The sequence below is a fragment of the Triturus cristatus genome, chromosome 8, assembly GCF_964204655.1.
Source record: "Triturus cristatus chromosome 8, aTriCri1.1, whole genome shotgun sequence".
Lineage (NCBI taxonomy): Eukaryota > Metazoa > Chordata > Amphibia > Caudata > Salamandridae > Triturus > Triturus cristatus.
This window is the reverse complement of record NC_140591.1, coordinates 983,842,506-983,862,256: the sequence shown is the minus strand read 5'-3', so window position 1 is coordinate 983,862,256 and position 19,751 is coordinate 983,842,506.

Below are 19,751 nucleotides of genomic sequence, written 5' to 3'. Positions count from 1 at the left end.
CGTGGGCATTGCGGTGGGTGTTCCCACGCACCACCCATGGATTTTGGTGCTTCTCTAGATTTTCAAAACCATGTAAACCTGGGGCTGTGCCAAAACCTTGCACCTCCCCCGGGAAGGCACAGCGATCAGAAATAACGTTATTTCTCCTAATTTTTCCACGTTCCATGTGAAAGAGGAAAAAGTCTCCCTGGATTGTATTTGTGCAGGACGGTGCCCCTTTTTGTGCAAAACAAATCCCGCAGACAGCACAGGCACCGGGGGCCTGCTTTGGCACTAGGCTTGCAAAAGGGCGCCAGCGCAGGGGGAAAGGACAGCAATGCGCCATATTGGATAAATACGGCGCATTCCTGCCCTTTCACTTTCACGTAGGGCAGCACCGCAAGGCGACTTGCTGCGCTGCCCTGCGCCAAATTCCGCTAATTCCCATAAATGAGGCCCTTGGTGCCTCGTCCATCCCACAGCGCTAGTAGAAAAAAACAGGAGAACACATGATTTTTGTTCCCATTTTATCTATTTCGATTTGCGCGTATATTGCACTTGTAATTCTTGGGTTTTCCTCACTCTTACCATCAGTTGTTAGATATCTCGTCCCCCCCCCCCCCCACCACCCCCCTCCGTTATTAGGCAACAACCTGACAAAAAAGCCTCTCTAATTATGATTGCACGCTAAGGATAAGCATCTGATGAAGGGAATGGCCCTAAATGAAGCTCTCTGTATCCGGTTAGTATCACAAAACTCAGGCATTAACAGTGCAAATAAATAAGAAAGAACGGGCTGTCACAATGTCATCAAACCCTATGCCTCGCTATTGTTGATTAAATGATAACTCCGGACGTAATTTTATGGATAATTTTATTACCTCTCCATGGTATTACCTCCAGATATGGCGCAGTACGCCAACTCATCTCTTAATTGTAACTACATATTGTGCGATGAATACCTTGTGCTCACCAGAGCGACTCCTGTTACTGTTAAAAAAAAAAAATCCATCCTGCACTACTTTTCATAAAAGTCACTTTTGGCTCCCTCCATTTCGAGCAGTGAAAATAGTTTACTTGTTCTGAAGAGACACGGCGCGTTTCCAGCACCGCTTCACTTAGTTCAAACTCTGTATTTGAGCACGCAGCGTCACAGCGCCTGTAAATCAGCACCCTGGACAGCTCCCATCTGCTCTCCTCGCACTTAGCAAGGCAAATTCTGCTCCTTGCTGACAGCATGTCAGCCCTGTAACTGGCGTCAACGTAAGTGGAACGAGGGAGACCTTCAAGGCAGGCTCGAGCCGCCTGGAAGGTGTTCAGTAAGACAGCCGGGCTTCCGTGAGAAATAGTTTGCAGGTTGTTGCTAAAGCCTCCGAGAAATATCTGTCAAAAATATTGTTTACCAAAATAAAGCTTGATAATAGTAAATCTACACCCAAAGCTCTATTTATGTGAGAGATATTTAAGCTACAATATTAATGTCAAACTATATTTTTGTTACTGGCAAAGTGGCACCGCTATTACATTGCATGGTAAGTATAGATAAGTAGATGTGGAGGAAGGAATAGTAAATAACATGAAGGGGTATTCCACATGGGAATTCTGCTCCACCGAGGGGCATGGTGTCATACAACTATGCTTGAGGGCTGTGCAAGTGTCAGAAGGAGAACATGAACCATTCCTTATCTCATAGTAGACTGGGGGTCAAATGTGTGCTTGGAGTGATATAAAATAACTGCTTTGGTGGAAATACGCACACACAGTGGCAGCAAAATGAGCAAACCTCAGAGCAGGATAGAATTATACCATGCTAATCTAGCATTCAAGGGAGAGGGGCGGTGCAACGAGAATATAGAAATGAAAAAAAAGCAACGAATTATGGAAGAATGGTAAACAAGGGAGAGAAGTTTCCATCAGGCAATGCAATGACACAGTTTGGAGACAGAAAGAAGTATTGACCTCTTTAATCCATTTCATGCAGGCTTACAGAAAGCCACCACCTACCAATGGCAAAGGGCATGTACCTTTTTGACTCTTGATGGTTTCAGGTCAAATTTTAACTCCCAGGCACCTAAAATCATCAATGTCTACAGTAGTGACTTGCATTTTCTCCTATTAAAATACTTGTTGGTCCGCTTGCTGGTCATTCAACACAACAGCTGTAATCGTTGGATACAATGAAATTTAGCAATGAGAAATCCCTGCTACCTGTGCTTCATTGGGTGTTGAATCAGAACAGGATCTCCTTCATGGTCCTATGTAGAGTTTAAAAATCTCTTCAGCTCAAATCTCCTCGATTCCTTGGTCAGAGTTTTCTCTATTACACTCCTTTCAGATCTCTAAGCCTCTTGTCAAATGCTTCTCTGGCGATGTTGGATGACAGTAGCTTCTCTGTTCTGACTCCTTCACTTTATGGTTTTCTACAACCACATCTCTGATCTATCTGTAAATTGCCTTTATTTCCCACACACCTGAAAACTTGGTTATTAACATCCACATTATGTTAGGACTTATTAGGGTTGTTGCTGAAGATGTAGCGTAAATCACATTTTAATTGTAGGGGTGCATTATAATCACATGTAGAACGCACCGGCATATAATCTTTTGTGATATTAACATGAGGTATTAGAATTTTAAAATATATTAATTTGAAACGTGATGTGCTTAGGTCTTTGAAAAGTAACATGGAGAATTAGCGTAGAAAGTGAATGTAACTAGCAGAAAACAATGTGAAGAGCTTGTGTTGTGAAACTGACATTTATTCATGTACTAAATTCATTTATTAACTGTGTTGTTTTGCATGTAGGTAATTGCATTAATTAAATGTGCCTTATTTTCCTATTCAATTGTGTAGAGCTAATATATTGGGCTCTTATGTTGATGCTCAATCTTGTAGGCCTGATATGCATTTCCCTGAAAACTCTCACTTTTGGATTAATATCTGAATTTCATGTGTGTTGTGGAATTTGAACTTTCTCACGTTTTGTATTGCAGGTGAAAGTAGTGTTCTTATTAGTTAGAATAATTTCTTTGATTTACTAGTCAGGCAAGGAGCGAAGTAGTTACAATTGCAAAGCCTGAATCGATAAGGAAGGTTGTTGTGCTTCACACAAGAGAAGGCCTGGGAACCAACAAGAAACTGTTGCAAGGACACCGTTATCCCATGGAAAACTACCTTTGGGACCATACTCAGAGCAGATGGCATGACCCGCAAAGTCTCTTGGGAAAGATACATGAAAAAATTTGATGTTGGGAGTAGGGAAAGTGCCCACTTCTTCTTCCTTTGCCTTCAGAGAGAGAGCATCTTAGAACAAGCTCTGTCTTGTTCTAAGCACCTAGCACCGTACCACAATAACCACTGTAACCAATAAACAGTAAAACCGTTAAAATTACCTAAAAATGTAATAGATAAGAGATACATACAGTGTGATATTACCTCAGATTGTCTGTAAAACAGATCATACTTCATATAAATAGCTAAAATCACAGAAATTTTACAACCGGCATAAAAGACAATAAAGGAATTTGGGCATGATACATGTGGATTACTGTAGACTATGACAAATTGGTAGAAGTAGCAGCTACAGGGGAGGCAGAGACTATATATTAAGTATGAGGTTGCGTTAGCAAACGATCAACTTTTCCGTTCGAATGACCCACAACCAACTCAGACATTTAGCCACTGCTATGACAATAGGTTCATCAGTGTTGGTTTTCAAAATCCTAAGAGCCTCCATAGCTACTCTGATGCCCATGTTCTTACAAATAGGTTTCAGCAATTTGTGCCCAGGTGACCTATAGGCAGGGCATACATAAAAAATGTGAGCTAGTGACTCAATCTCGGCTGGACAAAAAGGACATTTGTCATCTGTAGGGGGGTACCAGCTTTTAGTAAACACTTTGGTAGGAAGAGAACCCACCCTGAACTGATGATACAACTTTCTGTCAATAGGTCTTGTAATGATATCCCAGTATGGTTCTAGTTTATCTCGTGTTTGTGATCGATAAAAACACATGTCAAGGAGCTGCAATGGTGTTGTGTCAATTGGTGCAATCTAACCATACTCCAAAAGGCTGCTTTCAAGTCATTTTTAGCGGGGAAAGCGGCAACTTCTGGACCCTCCCACAGTTTGCTCATCCCCATACTAATCAGAGTGTGCGTTAGATTCCTTATCCAGGGTATTTTAGTTGTGGACTTTAGATTCCTTATCCAGGGTATTTTTGTTGTGAACCATCAGATTGTGTCTCTACAATAGGTCCTGAACTTATGGGCCTGGACCTTTCAATGCTCTTCTTCGAGCTAGTGCCATATATCCCTCTTGGGTTTGAATGTTTCACAAACAACTTATTCCATAATATATCATGCAAATAACTTCCTGCAATCTCCTACATTTTAAAAATTGGATTGGGGTCTTGGTTAGAGGTGTCAGTCATCACTTTAAGTTTCCCTGTGGGCCAATCAGTTTTATCAGTTTGCATCTTCTTTCTTTTTTCCTGTTGAAGTTCTTCTGTATTATGCATCTAGTACCCAGCCCGAGCAGAAAATCACTTTCCCATTGGAGTCAACTATAGAAAGCCAGGAGCAGACACTGGTGCAGTTGTGAGTGTAGAGATTAGAAACGCAATACAGAATACACTGAACTGCATTGCAATAAGTGATAGGAATGTACCTATAAGATATTTAATGCGATGCAGTATGCTGGTTGTATACCCTTTGTGCCTATATTTAATTCAATTATTTAATACATGAAAGTATACCAATATGGAGCTTGTAATGGATGAGGAAGTTAATATTCATGGGGAATGCAGAAAGGTAGGTGATGGGGCATTGGAGACTCAAGAAATCTTAGAAGCATGTTAGGGGTTGATGGCTTGGGGAAGTGTAGATGCTGGGCATGAAATGCATTACAATGTGTGAGGTACTCTCTGTCAGGAAATTTCTACATAAATGTGTGGGTGAGTTACTGATTAACTTCTAATGGGGTTTTAGACCTGCAATCTACTTCTTTTAGTAGTCTGCACTGCAAAGCTACAAAATCACATTTTAAACTTTAAATCCCCTGAAATGTACTAATTTACATACTTCATGACCAATGAGGAAATGAAAACAATCTTTTGGATTGGTAAAATGAGGCTGCATGGATATATGTTGACTGGCATCGAGGGACGAAGGAAGGGAGGGAAACATTTTGAAAAGACTAGACTGTAAACTAGACCATCTTAGTGGTCTACCTTCCTCCCTGCAGGTTACTAGCTTACAGACTAAGTCACATTGTTGTTGTTATGGCCATATGTGTAGTACAGGAAAACCTGGGACTCACCTGAAGGACCAACAAGGCCCCAGATCCAACTCCATAGCAACATATTCCAAAAGAATAGACCAGAGATTGGCTACTGCAGTGAACTTGCTTCAGGCCGATTAGCCAAAATAGAGGTGGCAGCCAGACTATCTAAAAGAGCTTCTAATTTAATTCCTCCCACAAGGTCACATACAAAACGCACATTTAGCAGTAAAACTACTGAAGCATCTCGTGCCGATCATAATAAGGGGCAGAGAGACCAAGCTAACTGGAGAACATTTTGTCCATCGGCTACCTCAAGTGAATCCACTCTCCATCCTTCAAATTATTATCCTTTGAAAACTCCATCCTACCCAGTCCATGTGAACTCAGGAACGAATTCCAGAAATACAATTTATATGACCCAGGTACCTAAACTCAAGCGAGGATCCTTTGAGGACACTGACACTTTAATTAACAAAGTGATCCACTGACTTAGGGTGAAGCAGGACTGTCTTTCTGTGATTGGATCTGATATAACACATGTTTGAAGGTGATCACTTGATACATCTCATGATTACATTATGGTTACACTGTGTTCTAACCAGTTGCCCGAAGATCTTATACAGTTTGAACTGCGAACATGTGTTTCTTCTGGGGTGTAACCCCGTGGGAGTCAGGCTGAAAGCATTTCCTCCCTCTGTTAGCATCCCAGAAGGTCCTATTGGGTACCCCTCCAACCTAATCCAAGAGGGCACTGTCACTCCTATGCTCACTGTCACATCAAATTTGAAAACAGTTGACTGACTGAGTATCCAGGCCCCAATGAACATTTGCTGTCTCAGTGAGTGCAACTCAACTGGTGTTAATGCCAATGTGTCTAATGATGGTAATAGAAACTCTATTCTGGCTGATTTAGGTTGTATTGTGAACGCAGGTGGCAATGCAGCAAACGTTTTGCGCACTAGAAACTACACTTGTCCCATCATGTACGAGTAGTATTGGCAAACTCCCTTGTAGAGATCGAAACAGGAAATATTTGAAGAGTATGGCAAATGACAAAAATAGTACACATATAGAAGAAATTCCCTGTTTATCTAGTACTTTAGATCTTAAGGAAGGCATGGACTATTATCCTTATTCTAGTATTAGCTTACTATCTTTGAACCTGGCAGGAATATCGTCAAAACTGGTTGAATCTGATTGGGTGTCGAATATCGGTTACCATGATGTATGCCTCTTTCAAAAGACATGGGCTACTTAGAAAGTGTTTATAGATGGGTTTACTACTATTAGCATTTTGGGAGGGCAATTGGGATCCTCTTAATTTTAATTAGGAATAATCTTTTTAGTTCACATACTCTACTGCAGATAAATTGTCCCGACCTAATGGGGATTACTGTCACTCTTCCCACAGGGCTCACCCTGGCTTTTATATACATCCATGTAAGAATGGCCTCGGTGAGTAATGAATCTACTACTCAATCCATTTTGGAAGAGGTTCTAGAAACCTTACACACAAACACGAAAATAGTACTGACTGACGATTTCAATACATCAAATGAACCTTCCTCATATATTAATGAGATTGTAGATGAGGAAGATGAAATATGGGGTATTCATCATTAACAAGGAAACCTAGGAAGAACCTTTCACCCACTGCCCTTAAATTATCTTCTATTATGGTTGGCAGAAGCCAAAGGGCATGTAATAGACGCACTTTTTCCGATTCAAATAGAGCTCCTACTTTCAGGAGAGGATCTCACACCAGAGTTATTGATTTTGTCATCCTAGATGTGAGATTATGGCCACTTCTGCTCGAAATGAAAGTGGACCTCAGTCCAGATAGTGGCCAGAACTCCCTAAACTTAATATTAACTCAGGATTGCCGGAAAAGGAAAATGATTGTATGTCACATAACAGCGCTGAACCCACTCTAGCTAGCAATCGTCATTATGTTTCATAGGCAAATGTTTTATCTAATTAAAAATTGCTCCCACCGATATGTAGGATGTTTGTTTCCTTTTTATCAAACTATGTAGGGTCTCGTGAAGCAGATATTCCAATCTTAAGCATACATAGCCTGCTGTTCAAAAAGAAGCCAGAGATATTTTACAAAGATGAGGCCCATATGAAACCAAACTTGGGTAAAGTGGTGAAATGGTACAATCATGCTTGTAGACAGGCAAAAAGTTTCTTGAGCTCAGTTGTCCTGGATTGTGACAGGATTGTAATAGCTGAAGCCAGATGTACTTATAAAGCTTCCCTGAGTTTAGCAAAAAAGAATTGGGATGAAAAAAATTGGCAAGATATGCTAGCTGCTGTTAAAACAAATCATACCTGGACCTTTTGGTGCACAGTAGCTCAATCCAGGTCAGAAAAAGTAAAAACTTATTACTACCATATTACCTCAGAGCCGCCTTTGATCTAATTCCGTGTACTAACTTGTGGCATTTTCTGTCAAATATGGGGATTCCCAGGAATCTGATCCAGCTTATGACCCAACTCCACAACAATAACTTTGCCCAGGGTCGCTGTGGTCCAAAGGGTGAACTAACGCAATGCATCCCCATTGAGGTTGGTCGGCCTTAAGAGTGCGTTCATGTGCCAACGCTATTCACCCTTTATATGAATGATGTAGTGGATACACTGGTGAACTGTAGAAATGACTTCCCCATTTTGTGCACCAAAAAGGCTCCCATCCTTATATTTGCAGATGACTCCCTGCTTATCTCCTAGATGCCCATGGGGCTCCAGCTCCTAATCAAAAAATTCCTAGGTTTTTGTACATCTAGGGGCTTGGAGCTCAATGTATATAAGACCAATTATATGGTATTAGGAAAGGGTGTGGTCAAAAATACTATTATTCATGTTGGTGGTGAAGCCCTAGAGAGAGTGCAGTGTTCTGTCTGATTACCTAGGTGTAAAATTAATGGAAAACTTTAAATGGTCAGGACCACTTACTAAAAGGATGCTGCTAATTGAAAACAGATTGAATGCTATTATCAGATTGAGTAAGCAAACGAGCTCACATTCAGTCTCACCGGCCCTCAAGGTATACCTTGCAAAGGCACAAGGTGCTACACTTTATGGCGCCCAGATCTGGGGCGTCACCGATGTTCCTTTACTATCTACTGCTGAAAATAAACTTCCGAGGCAGCTAGTCTCTGTGCTAATCAGTTCCCCTCTCACTCCACTTTATTTTGATCTAGGACAAAAAATAATTGCAGATTTGGCTGCACTTAGACCGCTAGTATATTGGGTCCACCTATGACTTACACCTGAGTTAAAAGACTATAGATCTTCTCTCATAGATCTATTAAATGCTGCGGGTCCCAAGACAGTACACTGGGTTAAATTTGTTTCTGAAGGAATGAGAAGGCTGGGATTGCAAAGGCTATGGGTTGACCCAAATACAATTTGTAAAGCTGATCTCAAAGTCCTGAAAACGTGTTATTGGGTATATATTCCCGAAGGCTATGTAAATATTAAGTTCAATGAGTCTCTCAACAACAGGCTTTTAGACTTTAAGTTCTTTCCATTCTTTGAGCAATTGTTTGACTCAGTTTCTCCATCCTTTGCCAAAAGATTGTCTATATGCTTTCAACTTGGTATCCTTCCACTAAGATCATTTACTAATAAATGGAACAAGGATCCAGTTTCTAGTATGTGATATGCCTGTGGTTAGGACAGTGAAAATGAGTTACACATAATGTTATTCTGCCCGGAGTATTATGGGTACCCCCGCAAATGGATCCACCCAATATGTCGGGACCTAGGTTTAACCAGATATGTGGCACATAGAATTTAAAAAAGTGATACCACTCCTGTAATTGTTTAAGCAATTAGTAAATTTCTACAGGCGGTCTGGTACAAGTGAAGAAAAATTATAGCAGCAGTAGCTTAGCAAACAAGATATATTCTGATCACCATCTGATTTTAATTAGTACACAATTTTTAATATTTTTAAACTTTTAGGAGATTTGTGAAGAAGCTGTGGTTCTTTTTCTGCTTCTTTGTACGTAGCCTACAACCATTTTTGCACTCATTGTATATAGGGATGGATTTGTATTGCAATGATTTTAGTTCATGGGCGAGTTGATGTAGTAAAATTTATTTAGATATTTGCTGTTTTTAACTTCTATTTAAGAAAATGTGCTATATTGCCATTGTACTGTGAGGGTGCATGGAAACCGAATAAAGTACTACTACTACTACTACTACTACTACTACTACTACAGCGGCTTGCAATGTGAAGTCCAGCATTGAGGATGCAGCACACGGTGAGAACGATGTGGTGGTTAAGAAGAGCTGCGAGGCACCAGTATAGTCTTTGAGGCTGCTATCAATGAGGGATGCAACAGCCTGCACTGAGGATGCGTCATGCAGTGGCGGTTTCTAATGCGATGTGCACAGAAGCAACGATGCAGATATTTGTGATGGGTCCAATTCACGCAGTAGCACAGATGCATCGGTGTAGCTCAGGGTTGCGCTGTGCCGCAAAGAAGATGCGTCAGTTCCGCTGGGTCCAGAGAGCTTGGTAAGCACCTTAATCCCACTTCAAAGAGTCTAGGACTGGGGTGGCACCTATGAGCAGGGTAGACCTACAGATGACATTGTTCCGGTGCAAATATAAGGTTGTTGGAAGCAGCCGCGGTCCGTGCAGGCAACAGCGGTGGGGCAGAGGGGCCGTGTAAGGGGGATTTCGAGGAAGGATACAGAGGGAAAATTATTTCTTTCTTTAATTTTCCCTCTGCATCGTCCCTCGAAATCCCCCCCCTTACCCGTCCCCACTGCCCCACTGCTGTTACCTGCATGGACAGCAGCCTGTTATGTCCCGGAGGCTTCAGATCAGGAGGCCAGCCCACAAGCCATTTGAGTCACTCTGGGTTCTGGGTTCAAGAGATGCAGATCCAGTCCTTCTCACCCAGGCAAGAGGATAGCAGGTGGCACATCATAACAGCAAAGCAGGGGTCTAAGAGAATGTAGTGCTGCAGAGTGGCAGCCCTTCAACAGCACAGCAGTCCTTCTTCCTGGCAGAGTATCCACAGGTCCAGAAGTGTACAGAAGAGTTGGTGTCTGAGGTACAGTATTTATACCTAGGTTTGCCTTTAAAGTGGGGGAAAAGTTTCTAGAGGATTCCCTTTGAAGTCCTCAGGCATCCTTCATTATCTGTCCTGGCTCCAGACCAATTACATGGGGTATGCAGCCCTTTGTGTGGAGGCAGAACACAGTCCACTCAGGTGCAAGTGGGGCTGCTCCCACCTCCTCCCTCCCATCGTGCCAGTGATGGCCATCCAGGCATACCTAAGTCCCCTATCATGTGTGGCTGTCTAGTAGGAATACACAAAGGCCAACTGTCAGCTACACCCAGTCATGTGACTGGAGCCAAGCTACAGACACTTAGGGGCAGATGTATCATCATTATATTTTGCGAGTCCTTATTAGTGAATTTTACTGATTCGCTATTAAGGACTTGCAAAATGCAATGTATGTAAGTTTCGCAATAACAATTGCAATTCCTACATATTCTTTAATTGCAATTCAGTAACACCTTCCCACTCATTCCTATGGGCATACAGGCCCATAGAAATAAATGGGGAGACATTCGCAATTTGCGGGTACCCAATAGGTACTCGCAAATTGCGAATGCAATTTCAAGGGTACAAAGGTGCCAAAAGGACGCTCTGTTGCACCCCTGAAATATGCATGTGTGCACATGTGGTACACATACATGCCCTAAGGGCATGTATGTGAACCACATGGCACTTAGAAAAATGCAAAAAAGTGCATTTTTCTCGGAAATCGCATATTACCAGCAACTTGAAGTTGGTGGTAATTTGCGATTTCTTAAGGCCAGATCGCAAATTTTCGGTGCTTGCAAAACTGCATGTAAGGCACGCAATTTGCAATTCCTTATTTTGTGATGGCCTTTTGGGATGATATATCCCAAAAGGCTTTTTCCCGTTCGCGAACGGGCCGATTCTGCAAATCTGCCCGTTTTCGAACGGGAAAACCCTTGATACATCTGGCCCTATGGAGCTTATTGACAAACTCATTGCACCGCCAGTGCATCACTTTTATTGATGCACCGCCAGCACAATGGGCTTCTCCATATGTGCAATTCATATAAAGTTACCCTGCATGACTTTTCATAACCTTGTAAATATGTTTCCCTTTCATGCATAAATCTGTGCAAAAGGGGCATTCCACAGGTGTTGCTGTGAGTGTTCCCACGCAACATTCATGGAACTTGACACATTCCCAGATTTACTACATTTTGTAAACCTGGGAATGCATCAGAATCCTATGCCTCCCTGGAAATTTCAGAAAAAAATGTCTGACAAGGTAAAGTTTAGGGGGGCAAGGCAGTTGGCGGTGACTGAGGCAGAGGTTTCGTCGTTGGGAGCCACAAGATGAAGTTGCGGTGAAGATTCCTTTGCTCGGACTGAGTCTTTTTTTGGGAAGTCGAAAATCTCTAGTGGGACAAAGCTAGAAGCTGTAGCTGACAAGGACTCCATGAGACCAGATACCCCTTCTGCGAGGAGCTGCTGAACATGATCTGCTGCGGACAAGAACATTGCAGAAGCTGGCGCAAAGTCAGGCTGACCAGCAATGCACCTGGGGGAATTGACAAGCAAGTAGGTCCCGACCTCCTCTTGGTTATAAGAGCACTTTTGGTCAAAAGTCCCAAGTTTTGGATTCGGGCTATCTGGGCCCCTTTAGCACCATTTCCAATGGTCCAGGACTGGAGATGCACCACCTGAAGGGCCAGTACCCACTCAGGCAGGGTCCAGGTGCATGTTCAAGATTATTGGAGTCTTTCCTGTCCCTGAGGCTTTGATCAGGAGGCCATCTAACTAGCCTTCATAGTTACTCTGGAAGTACTGGGTTCAAGGGAAAGAGAATGGCTCTAGCAACAGGGAAGACCTCTGGGACTCAGAGCAGGCTTCATGCAGCAGAGCAGTCCTTCTTGGTGCAGCAACAAAATCCTTCTGAAGTACATGCCCTGCCACAGAAGCAAGCAGACCTCTGATAGTCCCTCTGAAGGTCCAGGAGTGAACTATAGAGTGGGTATTGGGATCCCATTTTTATGCCTGGTGCCTCCTTTGAAGTGTAAGAAACTTCTGGAGTCTCCTCACAGAGGTGTCTGGAATATCCTGCCCCTCTGTCCTGGCACCAATCTGTCTAAAGGCACAAAAAGCTAGGGTAAAGTTATTTGTGTGAGAGCAGGGTCTAGCCTATTGAATTGCAAGTGGGGCTGAACGTAGCTCCACCCCCTCATTCTGCCTGAGATGGCCCATTCAGGCACACCTATTCCCTCTAATGTGTGGCTATTTGGGAGGAATATACAAAGGCCATCTGCCACTCACACTTAGCCATGTTACCCAGGAACAAGCTGCAGGCACCAAATGGTTAGGACAAGAAATTGCCAACTTTCTGAAAGTAGCATTTTCAGGACAAGAAAATGCAAACTTTCTTAAAAGTGGCATTTTTCAGACTTGTGACTTAAAATCTGACTTTACCATTTAAGAAGGGTTTCCTTTACAATTACTTGGACACCAAACTTGACATTTTCACCTTCTCCCAAACAAAAGGTATCACTTATTATTTTAGGTAACCCAATGTTATCCTATGGAAGAGGTAGGCCTCATGGTAGTGAAAAGTACATTTTTGAGTTTTTCACTACCAGGACATTTAAAACTTAAAAATACACATACAGCTTTTTAATTACAATGCTCCCTTCCCATTGTGCTGGTAAAGGCCTACTTTTGAAGTCACATATATGTTATTACAACAGAGTCTTGTGCTTGGCAAGGTTTTGATTTTTTTTCCAGTCAAATTGGCAGTTTAAAGCTGCATACAGAGTGCAATTGCAGACCTGGGGCATTTTTTAAGGGACTACCTAAGTGGGTGACACAAAAAGTGCTGCAGGACCACCAGTACCATTAATTTGCACTTCTTGGGTATATGGTAAACCACTTTACTAGGAACTTACACATAAATAAAATATGCCAATCAGGTGCAAGCCAATTTTACCATGTTTTAGGGTGTGAGCACAAGCACTGGTAAATTGCACAGAGTCCTAAGGCCAACGAAAAAAAACAAATTCAGAAAATTAGGAGAGGTGAAGGCAAAGGTTTGGGGGAAGACCACTCTAAGGCTGATAGGTCTAACAAAAGTTAACAAAGCAGATAGTTTGCTACACCTCTTCTAGCGGAAACTTACAGCCCAAACACTGCCTAATTCAACAAATGAGTTTTATACACAGTATGAGCTGAAAAGAAACAGAGATCTTTATAATGAACTGGTAAGCCAGTATTTTTATACTTAGGTAGATGGAAACTATTGCTCTAAAATATGCTAGCTCTTGACCAGGATAGAAAAAAAGGCATCCTTTGTTCTTCACACTGTAGTGATGGTAATGATGTAACATCTAGGTACTCCATATGAAATCTTTTTTTAACCACATTTTTACAATGTGAAGGCCTGATGTACAAACCCATTTTTGCAGTTGCAAATCCTGCGATTAACAAAATCACAGTGATTGTGTACCAAAATCTCTTTTTTTAACCTTCTAAATGTAGCTTGTGATTTAATAACATGTTAGTTAATCACACAATGGGTCTTGAAAGGCATTACGAATTGCTATTTGGACAGAATGTGTTTGGGGTGGATTCATTATGGTATGTATCAATGTTTTGCAACCAAATTGTGTGTATCTTGTTAACCCAATCACAGTAGGTGTCTGAATTCATGTAGTGAGAGCCACATCTATAAACAATTATAATCGAAGTATTTAAGCATGTTAAATTGGTTGCCATCTTTTTCTCTTGCAGTTGACCTTACGTGTGCCTAAGCCTCAGTCACTCTAATTATTTATTTAATAAACATATTGCAAGGTTCATGTTTTCTGTCCTCTGCAGGTGCTGACTCAAGAAGCGCTTGTTAGTTATAATAGGGTATTTGTTTATAAACTGTTAGATTAGCTAGACTAATTGAATTTTGCTTAGGGATGGGAGAGAGCCTCCTGCACCAGGCCGATCAACCTGTTGCTAACTTCAAGGATGTGCAGGTGTGTACTTCTTTGTCTGGCACTTGAAAGCTGGGGAGTCTACCTCCTCCCAGAGTAAATCATCTTCTGATTGGACCATCCAGGGGGAGTTGGTGGGGGGAAGCTTCACAGAACCTTCTATCGTGTTTTCATTTCGTGTTCCATAGAATAGTTTAGCAGACCCTATCCTGATTCTGTAAACGGAAGATTGCCTTTCGAACTCCGTAAATTCTTTTACTCATAGTGCTGAGCTTAATGATTGAGTATCCAAGCCTATCACCATAGCCTTAATTTGGTTCTTCTGATGCTGACACTTTTCTCTTTGAATTTTCTCATGCCACTTTCGAAGCTCTAATTAGATTAACGAAGTTCCTGTGTGGAACATATTTACTTTGTATTCTGTGCTTTGTACCTTATCATGTTTTACATCTTCCTCTTTATAATATACAAATTCAGACTGCACAATTTTATTGACATATATGTCTTTTGGATACATTTATTTTACTGAATAATGGTTTGGTAACCTTTATTCAATTTTGCTAATCAACTTCCATGGTTTCGACCACCATCCTCTTTATCGTATTGTGCAGCCAAATTGGTATCACTGTTATTGAAATGTTTTGCTGATGCTAGCTCCCTTCATATGCTTTCAGTAGACAATCATAGGTCCATACAACCAGTCAAGGATCCTACAATAAAATATATAGGTACAGGAAAATCTGCTCCATCACAGTGAAGTTCCTTTTCCTCCTTTTCTTCCTTCCTTTCATCCATTTTTCGGTGTGGCTTGACAGCACAACTCTCTGGTGTACTTACTGTTACCAATACTTTGAAATATAAATATAGTGGTCTTTGGCCCCACCCAGCGGAGCATTTCTTTCTCACCTCATACTACTGGCTGTTTGGTACATCATTCCATCTTCTATGGAGTGATTGCTTTGTCATGCTTGAAAGACTACTTTACAGCTCATCAGACATTATATATGATTTCCCTCATAGATGCACTGTATACTGAAAGTGGTCATTTTATTCTTTCACAGGGGCAGGCTTTTGTAATGTGTTAGTCAGGACTCAAAATGCAACGCACACCCATTGGCTTTGCCTGAGCTTGTTTGAAATGAAGTAGCATCAATATTGTGTCGGCGCACACTGTAGGGGTTTTAAAAGCACACTTCTTATAATATGTTCGCATGCTGTCTAAAGCATATATTTTGATTTCTGATTGCATGCGGTATGCCTTTCAGTCCTACATAACTTGAAAAATGATAGATTATATATTTCTTAGAGTCATAATGGGGAAACCCTGGTATTTTTGCAGTTTACCAAATGGGAAGTCATTTTTCACAGAGCAAAATAAAATGAGTGTTGTTTTTTTTGCACAGTAGGTCAGAGGGGTTAATGATGGTGGGAAAAACTGTAAATGCCAGGAAAAGGGCACTGAGAAAACCATTGCAGAAATGTTAGTCAGTTTTTAAACAATATTAGTGAGCAAACTTGTCTTCTCCTACAGCTTCTTGATTAATGCTTAACATCGTCACTGTTCTATTTTCTAAGAACAATACTATCACTTTGAGTTGTCTGTTCGTGCTCACACCGGATGTTACTATATTCAATTTGTTGGGACTCATTTTATTGACAATAGAATCAGTGTTGGAGTAAACTACCTTAAGTATTTCAGGCAATATTATTAACCATAACTTTTTAAAAGACTACATAGCATTAGCTTAGCAAATGACGCACTTTTGCAAATTAGCAGAACTGCTATAAGATAGTTCTGTATATTCTTGCACAAAGGAGAGAACTTGTAGAATCCTGTTGGAGTTCAGCCAGTACACTGAGGCAGAATAATTTCTAGAATTTGATAGAATTCTGTGAGAATTCAACTAGAAGACGGGGCAAATTAATTTCTGGAATTTGGTAAAATTATGTGGGAATTCAGCCAGTACACAGAGGCAGATTAACTTCTAGAAATTGGTAAAATTCTGCCAGTATACGGGCGGATTAATTTCTAGAATTTGGTAGAATTCTGTGGGAATTTAGCATGTACACTAGGACAGATTCATTTCTAGAATGTGGCCAGTCTGTTAAGAATTGCACAGAACTTGTGGAAATCCACCCATTTCCATGAGAAGGGATTTTGTTTCTAAGGTACTCACAAGGATATATATAGATATATATATATATATATTACCTACTGGCGGTCGCCAGTAGGTAGTTATAGTTAGGACCCTGTTTCCATAGGAAAACCGCAACATTCTATTTGGAATAACTTTGGCGCCGGTCGACGAATCCTCGCGAAATTTTCAAAACTAATGGGGCGCTACGCTCCGCTCCTACCCTGAAAGTCTCGGGGGGATTCGTCAAGCGGGGGCTGAGAAAAAAGGGGGGTCCCAAAACACGTTTTTCCCATGCGCACGGAACGAACTGCGTTAAGTGGGCGCGCACGCCACGAATGGCGTAAAGTAACTTAGCATTTAAAAAACCGTACAAATTCACTGAAAAAACCATAGGTTTCACACACGTTATAGTTAGGAATTAGCATTTAAAAAACCTTGCAAATTCACTGAAAAAACCATAGGTTTCACACATCTTATAGTTAGCTGGACATTTTACTCATAAAAAACCAATGAAATTCCCCCGTTATAGTTGGTGCAGGCAACTATAATTCACGCGACCGCAATCCTCTGCTGATGACATATGTGTCTTTATGAAAAAAAAATATTTGTAATATATGTATAGCTAAAATTTAATGGAAGAAGACATGGGCAAATAAGTGTCTAAATACAGTATTAGCATCAGCAGAGGATTGCGGTCGCGTGAGTTATAGTTGCCTGCACTAACTATAACGGGGGAATTTCATTGGTTTTTTATGAGTAAAATGTCCAGCTAACTATAAGATGTGTGAAACCTATGGTTTTTTCAGTGAATATATATATATATATCTTTATATCTATCTATCTATCTATCTATCTATCTATCTATCTATCTATCTATCTATCTATCTATCTATCTATCTATCTATCTATCTATCTATCTATCTATCTATCTATCTATCTATCTATCTATCTATCTATCTATCTATCTATCTATCTATCTATCTAGCTATCTATCTATATATATTCACTGAAAAAACCATAGGTTTCAGGGGCGTTATAGTTAGCTGGACTTTTCACTCGTACAAAACCATTGAAATTCCCCCGCTATAGTTAGTTCAGCTACCTATAACTCACGCGCCCGCAATGCACTGCTGATAACGTCACATATTACATCACTCATGACATGGTCAGTGACATCACTCATGACATCACTGATGACATCTCAAATGACATCACTGATGACATCGCTGATGACATCATCCAGTGAATGTGTGTTTTTCTGAAAATTACATATGTTTTATATATGTATATCTCAAGGTCGATGGAAGAATAAATGGGTATATAAGTGTCTAAATGGATGATTTGTTTTTGAAAAATTGATTGTATAACTGACTGATTAAGTGTATCTTAGTGAATACATGGCTTAGTGAGTAATGTTTAAATATGTAAATATCTGTACCAGCCTCTCACTTTGTGTATAAGTGGCTGCATGGGTTGGTGAGTAGCTACATGAGTGTCTATATAGGTTATTAGTTGGTTTTTTGAGTATCAGTATGAGTGTCTGTATGGTTCGGTGGGGGGTATTACGTAGTGCATAGTTGCATGAATGAGTGACTCACAGTTTGTATGTGTTGAAGACAGCATGTGTGCAGGACTGTATGGGTGGATGAGTGTGTGCATGGGTGCGTTACTGAGTGAATGACTGTCTCAATAGTGTCTTTATGAGTAACTACATATGTTTTAAACTAGTATATTTGACTATTGGTGTATATAAGTGAGTATATGTGAGAGTGAGAGATTGAAAGAGTTCCTGTATGAATAAGTATGTGTTTCTATAAGTGATTGTTTAAAAGACTAAGTATGTGTAAGTTTCTGTAGAAGTAAGTGTGGTGGTGTGTGTATAACTGTATATGCAAGTAAATGGATGTTTGATTCTTTATTAGCATGAGTGACTATGTGTGTGAGTAACTCTATGGATGAATGGCATTGTGTAACAGGATGTATAGGTGTATGAGTACATATGAGTGAGTACATGTATGAGTGACTTTATAGGACTGTTGGTGAATGAGTGGATGTGTATGCGGACCTTAGAATTACTGAATAGCATGTTGTAACTGGTATTGGTATGTCCATTGTTTTGAAAATTTTAGTTTCTATTTTTGAATGTGTGTATCAAGGGTTATATTAGGGGGAGAGGATTTCTGCCACTCTATCACAAGGATGATGTCATCCGTGATGTCATCAGTGATGTCATTTGAGATGTCATCAGTGATGTCATGAAAGATGTCACTGACCATGTCATGAGTGATGTAATATGTGACGTCATCAGCAGTGCATTGTGGGCGTGCGAGTCATAGTTAGCTGAACTAACTATAACGGGGGAATTTCTATGGTTTTGTACGAGTGAAATGTCCAACTAACTATAACTTTCCCTAAAACCTATGGTTTTTTCAGTGAATTTCTAAGGTTTTCTAAATGCTAATTCCTAACTATAACGTGCCTGAAACCTATGGTTTTTTCAGTGAATTTCAAAGGTTTTTTAAATGCTGATTTCTAACTATGCCTACAGAGATAGGACATGTGAAGAAAGAAGAAAAAACGCACAGAAAGAAAAAAAAGAAATGCAGAAAGAAGCAACAGAAGTCCTCAAAGACGAAGAAAAGTGCAGGAAGAAGGATAACGTGCAGACAGAACAAACAGAAGAGCGGAAAGAAGCCTTGTTGCAAAATCATCCTGTGCCCACAACTTTTTCAGACGGGTACAGCTGGTAACTGACTCTGACTAACCAGGCCTAGAGCCAGTGCTATGCTAAAAGGCACTTAGAATACAGTGAAAACACCTACATACACTAGGGAACACTATGCGTTGGGGTACCCCTGTGATTAGCATGACCTCCTCTGTAAGTCCCTAGTACATAATAGGGCAGGGGGATTAAAACTGCCTCTTAAAACGCGCTACGGGGCGCGTTTGCACAGTGGTGAAGGGAGGTGGGGGGGCCAGAGGTGACATGTGTGCAAACACGCCCTGTGGCCGTTTTAAGTTGGGGGATTAAGTCCCCTTGAATCCTGAGGGTCCCTGGGGTCCAACTAGCCCACCAGGTACCTCCAGTAAGCACCACAGAGCTGCGTTGCAGAGAGGAGTAAAAAGGGGCGTGGCTTTGACCTTCTCTCTGCAATGCAGCCCTGTGGCGCTTACTGGAGGTACCTGGTGGGCTAGTTGGCCCCCAGGTACAACCAGTAATGAAGGGGCATTAATTCCCCATTGTAAAACGCGCCACAGGGCGCGTTTGCAGTGTGTTGCTAAGAGGGGACGGGCCTCGGCACGATCTCCGTGTTTCTTTAT